The sequence below is a fragment of the Chlorocebus sabaeus genome, chromosome 11, assembly GCF_047675955.1.
Source record: "Chlorocebus sabaeus isolate Y175 chromosome 11, mChlSab1.0.hap1, whole genome shotgun sequence".
Classification (NCBI taxonomy): domain Eukaryota; kingdom Metazoa; phylum Chordata; class Mammalia; order Primates; family Cercopithecidae; genus Chlorocebus; species Chlorocebus sabaeus.
In genome coordinates, this window is record NC_132914.1 from 92,033,420 (window position 1) to 92,052,428 (window position 19,009).

General features: G+C 41.1%; 1 protein-coding gene across 2 annotated transcripts in view; it reads right to left on the reverse strand.

The window, feature by feature from the left end:
• Positions 1-19,009, reverse strand: part of TMCC3 (transmembrane and coiled-coil domain family 3) — a 309,980-nt gene that overhangs the window by 131,832 nt on the left and 159,139 nt on the right. The gene's annotated exons all lie outside the window — the stretch shown is intronic.

Consider the following 19,009-nt stretch of genomic DNA (forward strand, 5'->3'; position numbering starts at 1 on the left):
CTTTTATCAGGAACCCATTCCTACAATAGCAGCATTAACTTACAGTCAGGAGGGTAGATCCCTCATGGCCTAATAAGCTCTTAAAGGCCTCACCTCTTAATAATGTTACAGTGGCAATTAAGTTCCCAACACATAAACTTTTGGGGGACACATTCAAACCACAGCACTACCTAAGCACCCAATAATAATCAATCCCAGTTGACCTGTGAGGTAAAGCTAATTTATCCTTGAGGAAAAACATTAATGCAGATGAACAGGACAAAGTCATATTCAACCAAGACTGTGTGCTCCATAGATCAAAATTTTCTTTGTTCACACCAGTATCCCTAGGTCCCAGAACAATGCCTGATATGTAGAAAGCACTCAGTAAATACTTGTTGAATAAGTGAATGAATAAAAGGTATTATATAAAGACCCATGCCTTCAGGGAATTTACAGAGAATGAAGATAGACAAAAAGAACATAAACAGACCTAGTGCAAACTAGCCTAAGGTAGGTACCATAAAAGCATAGTCAGTTGTGGGTAAAATAAGAAGAGAGGGAAGTCTGAATTAGTATGGGTAACAGTGTTTAAAAAAGAATATGGTGTTGCTGCTTTCAAGTTATCTTAATCTAAGCTCACCCTCTTCTCAGGCTGATATTCTAACGAGCCTGCTTTAACAAGCAGATGAAAATAATTTATAATTAGTAACACTATTTACCTTAAACTGTTTACAACTTAAGTTCATAAATCTCTTTAGAGAGAACAAATGGGACTTTCAACCCAATTCTGGGTGGGTTAGTGGAAATAAATGAGATCTTGAATTATTCGAACAAGAGCCCTAAGGTGCTATCACTTGTCCTTTTCTCACTGAAACCGAACAGGGGCCCACACAGGGACTTTCTCCTCTTCCTTTGCTCTAACATGGAAATATCTTTTTTTTTTTTTTTTTTTTTAAATTTTAAGAGTCATAGGCCAGGCGCTATGACTCACATCTATAATCCCAAGACTTTGTGAGGCAGAGGCAGGAGGATAACTTGAGTCCAGGAGTTCAAGACCAGCTTGAGCAACATAGGGAAACATCATATCTATTAAAGATAAAAATTTAAAAACTTAGCCAGGTGTGGTGGTACATGCCTGTAAGTCCCAGCCACTTGGGAGGCTAAGGTGGGAGGATCACTTGAACCCAGGAGTTTGAGGCGAAGTGAGCTACAGTCACACCACTGCACTCCAGCCTGGGCAACAGACCAAGAATCTCATCTCAATAAAAAGTAATACTTGTTCTAAAAAGTTCCAAAACACAAAAGTTTAGACAGTAGAGAGTGAAAGCAAACCACCAACTTATCCCCAACCCAAATGACAACAGGCGTCAGCAGACTACGGCCTGTGGCCAAAGCCAGTCTGCACCTATTTTTATATAGCCTGTGTGCTTAGGATTGTTTTTATACTTTTAAATGACTGAAGACAGGAATAATACTATGTGACGTGTGAAAATTATACAAAATTCAATGTTCAATGTCCATAAAGTTTTGGTAGCACATGGCCACGTCCATCCCTTTATATATAATCTGTGGCTACTTTCAAGTCAGAGCTGCAGGGTTGAGTAGCACCCCTCCCTGATCTAAAAGAATAGATTATTTGGCCTTGCTAAAAAACACTTCTCTTTCTAACTCACCATCTCTTTTCTTTCTTTTTGAGACAGAGTCTCACTCTGTTGCCTAGATTGGAGTGCAGTGGCGTGATCTCAGCTCACTGCAACCTCTGCCTCCCAGGTTCAAGCAATTCTCCTGCCTCAGCCTCCCAAGTAGCTGGGATTACAGGTGTGCACCACCACGCTTGGCTAACTTTTTAATATTTTTAGTGCAGACAAAGTTTCATAGTGTTGTCCAGGCTGGTCTCAAACTTCTGACCTCAGGTGATCCACGCGTCTCGGCCTTGCAAAGTGCTGGGATTACAGGTGTGAGCCACCGTGCCCAGCCCTAACTCACCATCTCTTATTCATCCATCTTTACGTCAAACAAATTGTGTAATATAACACCTCCCATTTGTCAATCTGCTTTTTTTTTTTTTCACTTAACTATTTACTGCGGCTGTCATACTCCGATCAGGTTGCTATAAAAAAATGCCCATGGATTGGGTGGCTTCTACACGACAGAAATTTATTTCTCACAGTTCTGGAGGCTGGGAAGTTAAAGATCAAGGCATTGGCAGACTCAGTGTCTGGTAGGACCTGCTTCCTCATAGATAGAGCCTTCTTGCTGCATCCTCATGTGGTGGAAGGGGCAAACAAGCTCCACTCAGCCTAATCCCACTCATGAGGCCTCTACCCTCTTGACCTAATCACCTCCCAAAGGTCCCACCTCCTAATACCATTGCATTGGGGATTAAGTTTCAACATATGAATTGACCAAGGGTGGAGGCACACAAACATTCAGACTAGAGCAGTGCCCATCATTCTTTAGGTTTTCATAGAACAACCAACTTTCTAATACATATGTCAATATCACCCATATCCCTATTAAGTTTCTTACAGGCATTTCATGACTAGCCATGCATTCAAAAGCATCTCTTCCCTACCTCACTTATCTTGCTGGGGAAACAGCACAGAAAGTACATACTGCAAAGGGCTCAGAAGAAATGGGAGCTATAACCTTATGACTTCCCTTTGCAGTCAACACATGACCCTGGTAATCAGTCACTGTCCAACTTGGCTGGTCCAGTGTGGTAGAACACACCCTGGGTGACTGTGCAGTTTGGTTGGGAAAATATTTGCCAAGCAAATGTCGGGTAAGTGGGGAGCCCCAACTAAAAATGTGAGATGGTAGTCTTCTGCTCATTTAGCAATGTGAAGAATTAACTTTACACTGCATAGTTTTCATACCTAATTTCTAGCAACTCACAGATTCATAAACTGATTTTACATTGGCTTACTTCCTACAATTATTTTGATGTCACTTTGTTGATATTCTACTAGCAAATGTGTTTTTTCCCTAGAAAGTTTCAATTTGGTCAGCAAATGTGTACTACTATAGGTGGTCTTTGGTATTTGCTTTAGTGAGGATAGAGAAAATAACATTTGTAGCACGCGAAAATAATTTCTGGAGTGATTTCCAGAAATGGCTTGAATTAAAAGTTAACTTTTTGCTAGCAGAAACTTTCTATGATAGCACTAATATTAAAGAAAGCAAAAACATTTTTTGATCTTACATATGATTCTAATGTATATCAGTTAAGCAAAATTGGCCGGTGTTCCAGTTACTGCTATATAATATGCCATCCCAAAAATTGGTAGCCTAAGACAATACTAGTCATTTACTTTTCTCATGAAATCTGCAATTTGAGCAGTGCTCAGCGGGAACAGCTCATCTCTGCTCTATGGGGCATTAACTGGGGTCATTCAATTGAGGCTGGAGGATCCACTTCCAAGATGGCTCTCTCACATGGTTGGCAAGTTGCTGCTGGCTGTGGGCTGGGAGCTAAGCTGGGCTATCAGCCAATGTCCACATTTCCTTTCCATGTGGACCTCTCTATGGGCTTCTCACAGCTTGGCAACTGGATTCTAAGAGTCAGTATTCAAAGAAACCAAGGCAGACGCTACAAATCTTCTTCCAGTCTACCTCGTAAGTCAAGCAGTGTCATCTCCACTGCATTCTACCAGTTAAGCAAATTGTTAAGACCAGCCCAAAGTCAAGGGGAGGATAATAAGATCCCACATCTCAATGAAAGGAGTTGCAAATAATTCATGACCACTTTTAATCTACCACAGCACATAAAACAAACAATACAAACAATATAAATGAATCTGTGAAACTCATGGTTTGGATATCGAAGTGGCAAAGAGAAGCCAAGAGTAGAATTAGAGTCTCTCATGGTTGGACCAACTCTCTTGACAGGAAGGAAGACACAATGGTCAAGAGCACAGGCCAAGGCCGGGCGCTATGGCTCACTCAAACCTGTAATCCCAGCATTTTGGAGGCTGAGACGGGTGGGTCATCTGAGGTCAGGAGGTCGAGACCAGCCTGGCCAACATGGTGAAACTCCATCTCTACTAAAAATACAAAAATTGGCCAGGCATGGTGGCACACACCTGTAATCCCAGCTACTCAAGAGGCTGAAGCAGCAGAATCACTTGGACCCGGGAGGCGGAGCTTGCAATGAGCCGAGATCACGCCACTGCACTCCAGTCTGGGCAACAGAGCGAGACTCCCTCTCCAAAAAAAAAAAAAGTACAGTCTACCCAAGTGTGACTCCTATGTTCTGTTGTGTACCAGCTGAATGACCATAGACAAACCGTCCTTTCGGATATCTTAATCTACTAAATGGGGAAAATAATGATGTCCACTGCAGGGTTTATCCAGAGAAATCAAGATTCTGCTTTTTAATTAACTTTAAAATTTTTTTAACCTGGTATATAATGTGCTCATAGAAAATTGCAAAATAAGTGCTCCGTGAAGTTTTACTAACTGAATGGACTTAGCTGACTACCACCCAGACTAAGACATGGAACACAGGAAGGACTGGGAAACAACAGGGAGTGGGAACAACAGGGAGTGGGGAAGGGGAATAGGAAACAACAGAGGGTGCTGGAGACTTCAGCAAACAGGAGACTGCAGATTCTTGGCTCTTGCCAGTAATAAAGGTGGGATGTGTAGATTAGGCAAAACACGGCAGAGGGCCAGACTTAGTCCACAGACCCCTGTTCGGAACCTTGCGAATAGGAGGTGTCAGCCGCTTGAAGAAGTGGTGATGGTTTGGAATAGTGCTAAGGGGTGGGAAGATGGAGGTGCATGAAGAACAACAATGGGATGTCAGCATAAGAGAGGTTGACATCGCAGGTATAACATGGCAGGGATAATGGGCATAGGGTTAACTAGGCTCAAGGTTCCGGAAGGAATCTTGGTGTGAAGCTGTCCTAATACAGGAAGAAGCCTACCAGGTGCTGGGAATGGCTTAGACAAACTTCTTGCCACAAAGCCAAGTGATCACCCTTCCTAGGTGTCACCTATTTAATCACTAAAACATCATAAGGAGCTCCACCCCCATGTACAACTGTGCTCAGTCTTTCTCCCCCTCTCCTTTTGCTCATTCCCACATACAGTTAAGACATTTATTTTCTCTCCTTTGCTCACTTTGTCTTGCTTTTGTAAATATTGTCCCTTTGCGTAGAGTTCCTAAAATTCTCTCTCTTATGAAACGGCTCGCAGCGCACATACTGTTGAAAGATTTCGGTACTTCAAATCCTTTTTGGAAAGAGGCAGATACAAATGAGGAACATGAAAAGTGAAGTCTTGCTCACAACTCTGGCTCTGAAATCCAAGGTATCTGGTAGACCTCTTGAAATAATCCCAAGCCCTCCTCACCTTGGCTATGGCAGGCAGTTTAAGAAGAGGCTTATGAGATACTCAAGAGTGGTGGGAGGCAGGGAAATCTGGGATCATTAGCAACTAACTGGGTGACTGGCAGATCTGGAGATGACAGCCCATGGCATGCAGTTGGCAAGGGTAACATCAGGAAGAAGACTGACTTATTTAGAAATATTTACATCAAACTCCTATCTGAACATTAAAATATCCCTGCACCTTACTACATCAGACAGCACACAATAAGCATTTCAGTTTAGTGCTTGGCAAAGAGTAGGTGCTCTAAACCTTTTCCCCTTGCTCACTCCTTTCCTTTCTTCTCCTACTCTGTCAGGCTGTATATGGTTACATGAAGCCTTATTTACTTAGGGACCCTGCTGGCTACAGTCAGCTCTTCTTCTCAAGCTCTGCCCCTGGCCTGATCCGAACTACATGACCACACTGGTTTTCAATTGACTTTGGAAGAAAGATGATTTTTGAATCATTTCATTCATGTGTGAAAGGTGAAGTCTCTAGTTCAGAGATCTTGAGTGTCTTTGGAAATATGTTCTGCCTTTTATCATCCCTGCCTTTTATCATACTACCTTGGAGGCAGTACGATGGTACAGCTGGTTAGTTCATGTGTGTGAACACTTTTTTATGTTCAGCGGATGTTCTATTGAAAGATCTAGGTACTTTACATATATTTGGAAAGAGGCAAGATGTAAATTAATGAAATCAAGGGGAAGAAAATCCCATTTTCCACTGAAATCCCATTTTTCACCCTGTATTTGTAAGTATAGGGTTTTTTTTTTTTTATGAAGCACTGTTTTGGGTATTTTAACTACTATAGCATAAAATAAAACTAAGGAACAATAACTATTTGCTGGCTTCTCTATAACACAGCTCTAGATTCTTCACACTGTGAATGAAAATTCTTAATAATTTAGGATGAACTATAATTTTTATTTAAGAAAGTCAGGATTATTTTGGAGAGGGAGCATATGGGTGGTGATGGGAACATGTTTTAGGCTCTACAAAAATAATAGTAATTTATGAGAGGACAGTTTACATCACTCAGAATTTAGCACTGAGAGTCCACATTTTGGTTTAGAATTAAAACATTTTCATTTACAGTTTAAAAGCACTTAAAATTTAGCATATGTTCTTTTAGAAGTATACATGCACACATACAAGTTGTATAAACTGGACTATATGAATGCATTTTGAAATTTTTTTTTCAAAAACTTAATGTAAGTCTTTCTATTATAATTGCTACATCTACAGCACTGAAGCTACCCAGTGTCTGTTTATTGTTAGATGTTATCATCAGTTCTTTACTATTTTAAACAATGTTTAGGTGGTCATTCTTTACATATATCTTTATATGCCTGTCCCATTATTCCCTTAGAATAATCTCTAGAAGTGGAGTGACTAAAACAAAGGATAAATACATTTTAAAGTCTGGAATATATGTGTTAAGGTGCCCTCCCCCTAAATTATGTTGATCTACAATCCTGCCAGTGTACTTTTCCTCATACCCTTGCCAGCATTGGTTCCTGTATTTCTTTGCTATCTTCACAAGTTTAATTATATATCTTTTGTTATTTGCAAAGTTTAATTTTTTTCACACATGTATTGCCACCTGAATTTCTTCTTTGGTGAAGTGCCTGTTCATGACCTATGCAGGCATGAGGTCTTGCCTGTGGTTTGATCCTACACTGATAAATTTCACACATTTCATATATTGTTAATGCACAGCAGACATCACAGGCCTCTGATAAATGGCTGTGTGCATTTTTGAGGCAGTTCTGGCTGTAAAATACAAATAGAGAAGATAGAAAAAGGAATGACTCAAACAAAGCTCTTACTTCTTGTCTGAAGTAAACAAAACATGTGCTCCAGTATATTTGGGTCAACACAACCAGCACTTCTAGCTAAAGAAAAAGGGCTAGCTCTGGCTGCTGTTTCACTTGGCAACATGACTCTAAGTCCTTCTACAAATAAAGAGGGGCTGATAGCTACTCCAACTCCAAGCAATGCATTAATGACAAAAAGATAAATTTACCCACATAGAAACATAGAAACAAGAGCAGGAGTCCAGCTATTTATACAAGTTCAGTCACTATTTTATTTTTAATCCAGTTCATCTTTCTTTCTTAAATTAGAATTAAATGCCAAATGCTGTGAGGCTAGAGGTCATTTTAAACCAAACATCTGAAATCCAAAAGCCCTTTCTGGCCATTTTTCTTACTTCAACTGTTAAACGGTACATCACATTCATGGATATATCCCTAGTACCACAAGTTCATTCTTTCCTATTGCAAGCCAGACTGCCTCCTATATTCTGTCATTTCCGTCCACTCACATAGCTAACTTCCGAGGTAATCAGGCCAAAGACTTTGACAAAAATCTTTATTTCTCCTTCTCCCTTGCCCTCCTTACCTAATCAACTGCCAAATCCTAGAGATTTTTCTTAATGTTTTCTTACTATAAAGCTTTTATTGTAGAACAGCTTTAGATTTATAACAAAGTTGCAAAATTCACCTATTCTCCTAACCTAGGTCCCTGCAATATGAACATCTTACATGACCACAGTAGATTTGTCACAACCAAGGAACCGACACCAACACAGGACTATTAACTAAGCTCCACACTTTGTTCAGATGTCACCAGTTTTTCCCTAATGTCTTTTTTCTCTCCCAAGATCCCATGTCCAGGACACAACACGATGTTTAATCATGTCTCCTTAGTCTCCTCTGATCTGTGACCGTGGTTCAGACTTGCCTTGTTTTTTATGGCCTTGACAGTTTTGAGGAATAGCGATCGGGTATATTGTAGACTCTCCCTAGGTCTACCTGGTTGTTTTCTCATGCTTAAACTGGTGTCAATGGCTTTTCTGAAGGATGACTGCAGGGCTGGGGTGCCATTTTCATCAAATCCTATCAAGGGTGCATGCTATCAATGTGGCTCTCAACTGCTTCACTCACAATGCTTCTAACACCAAATGTGGGGTTTTTTCCCCACACTAATTCTCCAGTTTTCTAAACAGCAGCCAGGTATCCTGTAATTCAATTCAATTCAGTTCTGACACAAACTACCTGGAGTTAACACAGAGCCCCACAAGACGGCCCTGTTCCAGACACCAATTGCAAGTCCTGGGCCCTCCACACTTCTGACTGGCTATAAATCGGGGGTCAGGGGAGTCCTAAAACTCCCTCCTTAGGGCTCACAGAAGTAAGGAGAATACTTTCCTACTCTTACTTGCTTATTATAAAGGATACACATGAGCAGCTCAAGAAAGAGGCACACGAGGTGAGGTCCAGAAGGGGCAGAGTGCAGAAGCTTCCATCCCTGTGGGGTTGGGAGGTGCCCCATTCCTGGTACATGGATGCATTCGTCAATCTGCAACCCTCAGAGCCCTGTCCTTTAGGGATTTTTAATGGAGCTTCCATAACAGAGGTATGATTGATATATCATTGGCCATTGGTGATTAACTCAATCTCGACCCCTTCACCACTCCCTGAAAGAAGGGTGGCTGTTTTCATGCTGCTAATAAAGACATGCCTGAGACTGGGTAATTTATAAAGGAAAGAGTTGTAATTGGAACTCTCAGTTCCATATGGCTGGGGAGGCCTCACAATCACAGCAGAAGAACAAGGGACATCTTACATGGCAGCAGGCAAGAGAGAGCTTGTGCAGGGAACTCCTCTTTATAAAACCATCAGATCTCATGAGAGTTATTCACTATCCTGAGAACAGCATGGGGAAGACCTGCTCCCATGATTCAATTACCTCCCACCGGGTCCCTCCCACAACACATGGGCATTGTGGGAGCTACAATTCAGGATGAGATTTGGGTGGAGACACAGCCAAACCATATCAGGGGCCCTGAAAGTTCCACTCTCTAATTACATGGTTGGTTCCTTTGGCAACCAGCTCCATCCTGGAGCTATCTAGGGGCCCACCAAAGTCACCTCATTAGCAGAAACTCAGGTAAGGCTGAAGGGGCTTGTTATGAATAATAGAAAATGCTCCTATCATGCCTGTCACTCAGGAAATTCCAAGGGTTATAGAAGTTCTGTGTCAGGAACCAGGGACAAAGACCAAATATTTCTTATTCTATCACGACTTAGCACTGATGATGTTGACCATGACCACCTGACTGAGACAGTGTCTGCCAGGTTTCTCCACTCTAAAGTTCCTGTTTACCCTCTTTCCACACTCATTTTTCAGATGGGGAAACTGAGGTTAGAAGCAAAATGATTATGTCAAAACTAAAAAGTAGTAAAACCAAAATTGGAAGGTAAGGCTTCTCACTTCTTGTTCTGAGTTTCTTCCACTCTACCAGGAGTTGGCAAACGACAATGGTCCAGGGGCCAAATCTATCCCAGAGCCTGTTTTTCATGAGGGCTGTAGTTTTAAACTGTTGGCAAAACAAAACAAAACAAAACAAAAAGAATAATATTTCATGCCATGTAACACTTACATTAAATCCAAATTTCAGTGTCCATAAGTTTATTGGAACACGGCTATGCTCACCTGTTTACATATTGCCTATAGCTGCTTTCATGATTCACTGGCCAACTTGAGTAGTTATGGCAGAGACTGTATGGTCCACAAAGGTTAAAATATTTAAGCTTAAAAATGTAAAATATCTGGCCCTTTACAGAAAGTGTTTGCCAACACTGCACTATACCATGATGCTAAGCTGCCTCTTTATTCATTCATTCATTCATTCATTCATTCATTCACTTACTTACTTAGGTCAGGGATGGAGAAAAGCAGCAGCTCTTAATCTCTTAAGATGCATTAATTGTGCAATATACAAAGTGTAAACAAAATCCTCTAAAACATTTCTTTAGGGGCTCAGACTTGAGATTTGCTCAGCTTTCCCAGTCTTAGTGATGAAATCACATAAGTGCAGTGGAGAGCTTGTGTGTGGGAGAGAAGAAGAGATGCAGAGACAGGGACACAGAGCAGAGAGAGATAGAGACACATACATTACTCTGGACATTAGAATCGGAGAGAAGAAGAAGGGCTCCCCCAGTTAACAGATCATAGATGAAGTTTGTGCAATGAGTCAAAAAATCCAAAAAAACAAAACCAAAACATACCCGGGGAGGCTGTGACAGGCCAGGGGTCTTTTAAATGCAAGCCTGAGCTCTTCCTCCAACATGTACAGCAAAGGCATTCTTAGAAACGTTCCCTGCATGCTTCCAAGTCTCAGCTGCTCCAACAGCATGCTTGAGAGACTGCCTCTCCACTCTCTCCCTCACTCAAACATGACCCTCATCATTCCTATCCACAGACGACAAGGCTGGATACTCGCCCAACTCCAAAACTGTTCTCTGTTTATTTCTAACTCTAGGAAATGACAGAGATGTCTCATGAGAACTGTATTCTGGGGTGTTAAGTTCTGATTTTTATTGTACGTATAATACAGAAAGCTACTTTTTGTTTTTGTCTATCTTTTGTGAATAGTCACTTTTTTCTTTCTAAGTTCCTATCAAATACTCATGAAATTTCTTAGGAGGCCCCTCCTTTAGAAAAATATTTTGCAAGGCAGATAAAAAGCTGGCACTGTTCAAGAATCAGGAAAACGGGACAATCATCCTTGGAGAGGAAAATGCAACTATCATAAAAAGACAAAGGGCAAAGTGAGGGCCGTGAGGATGACTTCATGAAAGCAGATAATAGAAAAAAAGAGCTAATATTAGAAAGTTCAAGGTTAAGGACATTGCTGAGGCTGTGTCATCATTCTGACCTCAGGAACTCTGCATTTAATACTTTATACTTTCAAAAATGTGTTTCACTATCACAGCAATCCAGTGAGGTTAGGAATTAGCTTCATCTTTCAAGTCAAGTCCAGGCATTAAATAGCTCATTTAAGTTACCTCCATGAGGTCAGGGCTCAGTATGCTGGATCATCACTGTATACCCAGAGCCAACCATTATGCCTCGGAACACAGCAGGTGCCCAATAAAGACTTGCTGGGAAGATGTCATTAGGCCAATTGACAAATCTCCAAATCTTCTATCTCCTGGTATGTACATCACTAATGGATAAAGACAACTCCCTGCTACAATATATACCGCTCTTCTTTCTATTCTACCATCAAGGTGCAATTTGTTGATCAATGACTTCCCAGCTGAGGCATCCTCTAAGGGTAACTCCAACACTCAGCGAGTCAATCGCAGATACACAGAGCCAGGAGAGGGCCTCGAAATCCCATTTCTTACAGGAGAGGATGGGTTATATTAATCTTAAAAGGCAAATGTGGACACCACAGTATTTCTAGAGGATCAGTATTTATGGAGGAGATGTTACCTTTTAATAATTAAGTCCTAAAGCGGCTTTTCAAACTTACGGATGGGACTGGCTTTACTTAACAGTTTAGCAATGAGAAAATAAAGCACAAGATGAGAATTCTGTACAACTTGGCTTCTGGTAGAAGTCTTATCTGTGAAGCAGAATGAGTATAAGGATTCCAAAAAAGGCAGAAGAAAATCCAGCTGTCTTTCTATGATCTTTTCATAAGAACAGCAACTCTCAATCACAGTCTACTTTGTACAATCGATTCATTAATACCTATTTACATAATGACACAAGTGTTTGAGGCTACAATTTTCCTTACAGGAGGCATGATTTTAAAGCAAATATCTTTAAAATGCCACACAATGATCCTCAAAGCATGAAGATATCTAGCAGACAATGCCATGGGCTTCTGGAGCCCCCTTTAAAATTTTACTTTTGCTTTTCGGTGTCAGGAATGAATAGAGACTTTCTGGAAATGCCATCTAACCTTGTATTTTAGAGACATTGTTGGGGATAACAAGGCATGAAATTGCCTTCCAAAAGAAATCATTCTTCTGTTTCAATAAATGGTGCTGGGTATTGGGGAGTCCATTCAACAGCCGATTTGAATAAGGGAGAGCAAAGAAACTCTTTAGACGTTGTTCAAGTTATTCCTGGATTGAGATATCGGTACTGAGAGATGATGAGAAAATAATTTATTTAAAAAGAAGATAGGAAGAGCAGTTGGTCATGAGACAGAAAGAGAGTGACTGTGTTATTCTCAAGAAAACAGTAGACTGTCCCCAGTTTTTGCCACTAGGTCACCCAGCTGTGATGGGATAACTAGATATATAAAGCCCAGTGTCTGCCAAGGGCAAATTGGTTCCTCAGGTAAAGCACAAATAAGTCACTAGCTTGACAGTAGAATCAGCAGCAGTTATTTTGTTTTGTTTTGTTTTTCAGTAAGACAACAGAGAGCTCACAGTCCCCAAAAGAAAAAGTTACTTTCTTGCCAACATTGGTCAAAAGTATGATTCTTTTAGAAAAATTCAATGAAGGCTTCCTCTCCCAACCCCATCAAGGCAGGAAATGGAACTGTATTTCTTAAGTGAATGAATGTTTTCATAATATTTATGGTTTTGGATATATGTGATCATTAAAATGTGACTTCTATTTGCTATGTGAAGTGCAGACAAATTAGAATTGATTGCACGTGGAGATTTTGTTTGTTTCGTATCCTTTTGTATATGCTATGAAATCTCAAAATCATTAGACCAGGAGGAACCTAGAGAGGCCATTGGATCCACCTTATGTCTCTCTGCTTCAAAGTGTGGCCCTTGGACTAGCAGCATCAACATCTTCCGAGACCCTGTTAGAAATGCAGTGGATCCCATCTCACACCTAATAAATTAGAATCTGCTTTACTACAAGATCACCAGGTGATTTGTATGCACTTCCATCTCCTATCTTCTTCAGCTGTAACTCTCCTGAGTCTCAGACAAACTGGTCTAGCCTACAGATGGGTTAGTGGTCAAGGAGGTAGAGTCCAAGAATCAGAATCACTTTGGCCATTGGTAGAATGGGTGCTGACTGGCCATGCCTACAGTCGCATGCTCAGCCCTGGATGAAGCAAGGGCCCTAGAACCATGGGGACTCAGAGTTGAGGAAGAAAATCAAGGGGCTACTATCAGAAGAACAGGGAATGGGTGATAGGCAAGCAAACCAAAAGACGTTCCCAGAAGTGATCAATTACTTGGGTTGAGTATCTGACCAAAGTCAGATCAATGAAGAACAATTGCGTGACTTTGGCTGTATCTACAGAGAAGGAGAGGCTCTTTGAGGTTATAAAGTTCATAGAACGTAAACCTAGAGCTGCCACGTGGAGAAAGCCTGCCTGCAAACAAAGCAAACCCCAAGGAAACAGGGCTGGGAAATGGAGAGAGACCAAGTCCCTATAAGCTCAGTTGTGTTCCTGAATGTATGGCCACTAACTCCAGGGGCAGCCTTCACACTGTTTTCTAATGCAATGTGACTGTGCCCCTGAAGCTGTGCCATGACATGCCAGCCCTCCCTAGATCCAGCTACGCCTGAAGCACACTTTTTCTCTGGATTTTTGTTATATGTGCCCATCAACTTCTCCATCTTTTTTTTTTTTTTTTAATTTTAGTTTAACTCGGTTTGAGGCAGATTTTCTGTGACTTGCAACTGAAACACTGCTGACACCCATGGGGTGAGTTTTAAAAATATTCATGCTTGTACCAGATCAAAACCTTTTCTCCTGCAAAAGAGACTCTGATATGGCCAAGGTGGAGATGGGGAGAGGGGAAAGAGGTTGGAGGATGCATTCTTATGTACTGCCAGGAAGAAGTCAATGAAGAAATCCTCTATAGGAGGGCAATATGACAATGTCTATATTTAAATTTTTAAATATTTAAAAGTATATACCATTTGGCCTAGTGATTCTATTTCTGCAAACTGACAATACAGATAAATTAGCATATGTGCCGAAATATTTATGTTAAAGGGTAACATTTAATTACTGTTAGGACAACAGAAGATTGCACAACCAAAATGTTCAGCAATAAAAGGCTAGTAAACAAGGTTTAACAAACATTCCTGTAGTTATTAAAAGCAAATATGGGAGGTCTACATGTGCTAACCTGGAACAATCCCTAAGATAAGTAAAAACAAGTACAGTGGCCGGGTGCGGGGGCTCCTGCCTATATTCCCTGCACTTGGGAGGCCAAGGAGGGTGGATTACCCGAAGCCAGGAGTTCAAGACCAGCCAGCCTGGCTGATGAAACCCTGTCTCTACTAAAAATACAAAAAATTAGCCGGGCGTGGTGGCAGGCGCCTGTAATCCTAGCTACTCAGGAAGCTGAAGTAGGAGAACTGCTTGAACCTGGGAGGCAGAGGATGCAGTGAGCCGAGATTGCGCCACTGCACTCCAGCCTGGGCAACAAGAGTGAAACTCCATCTCAAAAACAAAAACAAAAACAAAACAAAAAGAAACGAGTAAGGTATGGAATTATGTATATATTACCATTTCTGTGAATGAAAAAGATAAATAGATCTATATGTATATATATACAGACATTAAATGCATATACATGGATATATCTCTAGGAATAGACAAAGTTAATAGGGGTTGTTTCTGGGAAGGGGACAGGGTTGGGAGAGAGACCTACTTTATGTCTTTTAAATTTTGAAAATACTATATGCATCCATTATATATTTAATGTCTTGGCAAATCTGGAATGTTTCCCTCCTTTTTCTTTTTTCCTTTTTTTTCTTTTCTTTTGAGATGGAGTCTCACTCTGTCGCCCAGGCTGGAGTGCAGTGGCACGATCTCGGCTTACTGCAACCTCTGCCTCCCAGGTTTAAGCAATTCTCCTGCCTCAGCCTTCTGAGAGCTGGGATTACAGGCGTGCACCACCACACCCGGCTAATTTTTGTATTTTTAGTAGAGATAGCGTTTTACCATGTTGGTCAGGCTGGTCTCGAACTCCTGACCTCGTGATCCACCCTCCTCAGCCTCCCAAAGTGCTGGGGATTACAGGCGTGAGCCACTGCACCTAACCCCCTCCTCTTTCTTTTATTAATACAACTACTGGTGTAAAGAAACTGAGAATGCATGTCCCAAGCAAGAAGTCTGGAGACTGAGCAATCAGCGGCTCCCTCTTGTCTAATTAGGCCAAGAGCTGAGCATATCAGACTCACAAATGAAAAATCACTGAAAGAACTCCATTAATTGGCTAGGGTAGAGCTGCAGTGGGAGTGGAAATTATTTTCCCCAGGAGCAGAAGGGCAGAAAGATTCAGCCTTGGAAATATCCGTCCTGCTGTTAGGTGCTGCAGGGCATGCTGCAGAAATTCCCAGGACCCATCAATCAAAGCAGCCCTACTGGTAAATACTTTCTCTCCTGTGATGTGAATCCTCAGCGGCCTCTGGCCTGCCCTACTGGCCATTTAGAATTACCAAGCCCTCCTTTGGAACAACACTATTTTCTGAAGTTCTTCCCTTATTCTTTTATCCCTTCTAATACATGCACAGCTGGAAACATTTAAAGCTTCCAGCACAGTTTAAATGAAAAGTGTAAGTAAGGCTGTGCATTGATTCTTAAGCTCCAACTCTCCTGATTGTGAGGGTTAGACAGTCCCTGCCATGAGTCTGTGATCTGCGGTGGCCACCGTGTACTCAATGACACTGAAACAGCAAACACTGGAACACATCAGGGTGACCTGAGACACTCAGAGCCAAGTCCACCACACAGTGACAGCTGCTGTTTGGGAAGCTCATGATTGGCATTCGAGTCGGCTATCATTTCACAAGTTTAAAATGTGCACCCCAAGCATGATGATGTTATTGTTTCCATCAAGCTGTAATTCACCTACGAATTAACCACTGCTACATTGATTCAATTCAAGGCTATCTTAGAAATAGTTTGATCCCAACTTTTGGGATTAGAAGCTCGTCCTCCGCTTCTTTTTTCCCAGCAAAGCTCCTCCTCCTCTCCAAATGATATATTTTACTAGTTAGAAGAGTTATTACTTGGTAGCCTTCTGAAATGATACATGCGGGATGGGTGGGGCAGTGGGAAATGTGTGGAGAAGGTGGCCCATGTTTGCTACCAGAGGACCCACAATTGATTTTCATGCTTTCACTAATGAACACGCAAAGTTTGCAATATTTATCTTCCCAGGCCTCAGCCTTCTCATCTGCTACCTTTCTTGGGGAATGAGATAGATGATCTCAGAGCTTCCTGTACTGCACCATCAGCACTTGGACCAAAAACACCCAAAGAGGCGAGGTGGCATCTAAAAATCCCAAAGTTTGGTTGTTTTGAACATTACTGTGGATTTTTGAGTGTGTGTGTTTTCATCTTTCATAGTGCTTTTCTTAGGAAAATGCTTCGTAAATACTTGTGGAGCTGAGCAACCTTTGTCTCTATTCCAGCTGCCTATAAGACTGTGTGAGTTCAGTTTAAACATTAAATTACAGTTCAAGTATGAAAATTTGCAGACCATCCCATTTAAATATATTCAACATGGACTAGTGTACATTATTCTTTATAGTAAGCTGAGAGGAATGTGTAGTTCTTTTTCAATTGGGGACATTTTAAAAATTACACAGAAAGTCCTAGTTTAAACTAGAACTAGTTTAACCTTGAGCTTCTCAAGTTTGGGCAGATTGTGAAGCCAGCCAAAGAGGGCTACGAATCATGCCGTGGCATCTGGGGAAATAGCTTTGCCTTTGCTTCACTGCAAGCCTTCCAGTTCCCTCCTTTATTCCACAGCACATGATGCAGTCACAACAGGTGCCAGATGCCCCATCTGTCCAGAGATTGCTTTAAGCACATCAGTCTGGGCAGCTGCGAACAGAATCTGACCTCATTCACTTCACATGTAGTCAGTTAGCATGTGGTCGGGTTAGACTACATCATGGACAAGAGCCTTAACAAAAAACATCCTGAGCAGTTGGTGACCAGGTCTGAGTCACTGTTTTACTTCCAGCAACAATGTCAATGCTTAGGATATAGTAGGTACTCACTACAATGTCAATGTCGATGCTTAGGATAGAGTAGGTACTCACTCAATCAAGGTTAGCTGAATGAATGAAGTATGATAGCTTTCATCAGTGTTATGACAACATGGCTGGGAGAAAAGATGATCTATGACTATGAGTTTGAATTGAGGGTTACACAGCCTAGCTTGTAGCACCACATAGTTTTTAGTTTCAGACATCACTCCCAATTGAAAGAGTTTGCACTAAGTACAGTCATACACAGCAAGAAGCTAGCAATAAACTGAGATTTTCATAGCTTTAAGTAGCGCAGGTACACATAAATATGCACATATGCACATTGGGAAACAAAGACTTTCACTCACTAAAGCAAACTTCATGATAAATAACTAAAAGACATAAAATTGATTTAACAAAAATAGCCCAGGGGATTTCTTTTCATCACAACTGAACACTGCAAGTAACACAACAAGATTCATTCCTAAATGACTCTAGACTCACTACAAGTGAAATTTCATCCCCCAAAATACCAACACACAGCAAAAATTTGATCAGTTTTAAGTCTAGAAATTAGTTCGGACCCCATGCTGCAATATGACACTGTATCTATTGAAAGCCCTTCAACATGTTTCACAGCTTGAAACATCAACCGATTCCAGGGATATTGATGGTTAACAATAATTAAACATCATTTTTTTTTAAACTGGAAGCTACTAATAAAATATATCAATAAGGCTGGGCACGGTGACTCACGCCTGTAATCCCAGCACTTAGGGAGGCTGAGGTAGGTGGATCACTTGAGGTCAGGAGTTTAAGACCAGCCTGGTCAATATGGTGAAACCCCGTTTCTACTAAAAATACAAAAATTAGCCAGGCATGGTGGCATGCACCTGTAATCCCAGCTACTCGGGAGGCTGAGGCAGGAGAATTGCTTGAACCCGGGAAGTGGAGGTTGCAGTAAGCCGAGATCATGCCATTGCACTCCAGCCTGGGCAACAGAGTGAGACTCCGTCTCAAAAAACAAAAACAAAAACAAAAAAGCAATGAGCCAATGTATTCCTTAGTAATTCCATAATGAGCACACATTGTGGAGTTGGACTGAGTTTAAATCCAGATTATACTGCGCTCTCTTCGGCAGCACATATACTAAACAAAACAAAAAGTAGATTACGTCACTTTTTAGCTGTGTGATTTTGAATAATCTGTTTAACTTCTCTGTGCTTCCCATCTGTAAAAGGGGGATAATAAAAGCATGTACTTCATAAGGTCATAGTAAGTGTCAAATGAGATAATTGACATAAAAACTTTTAGGAAGGAAGTTAGCACATGGCAATTAATCAGTAAATGGTTTTTATCATTATTACATCTATCCGCAAAACATGCCCATTTAACAAATGCTCACCATTCTAATCATAAATCCATCCTTCCTAAATGCTCAACCTCAGTGTTTCCACCAGCACAATAACAACAGGAAAACCAATTTGTCTTGCATCCCTGTTCCCAAGTGCCTGATACTGTGCCTGGCCCAGAGTTCAGTAAGTCCTCACTTAATATCAGCCATAGGTTCTTGGAAACTTTGACTTTGAGTGGAACAGCTGAATTGGTATGATGAAATCAATTTTTAAGAGTTAAGTTCCTACATATTTCTGATCAGAAAACATCACCAAACTTCTAAGTAAAAACAAAACACTTCTCTATTAAACACTGAAATCAGTGTGAGCTAAATATACACTTAAGAAAGATTAATGAGAACAAGTAAGATAATTAGTTACCCAATTATTCCAGTTCAGGGTCTTATGTGGCTGAAGCCTGTCCCGGCAGCTCAGCTCAGGGTGCAAGGCAAGAACCCACCCTGGACAGGACGCATCCC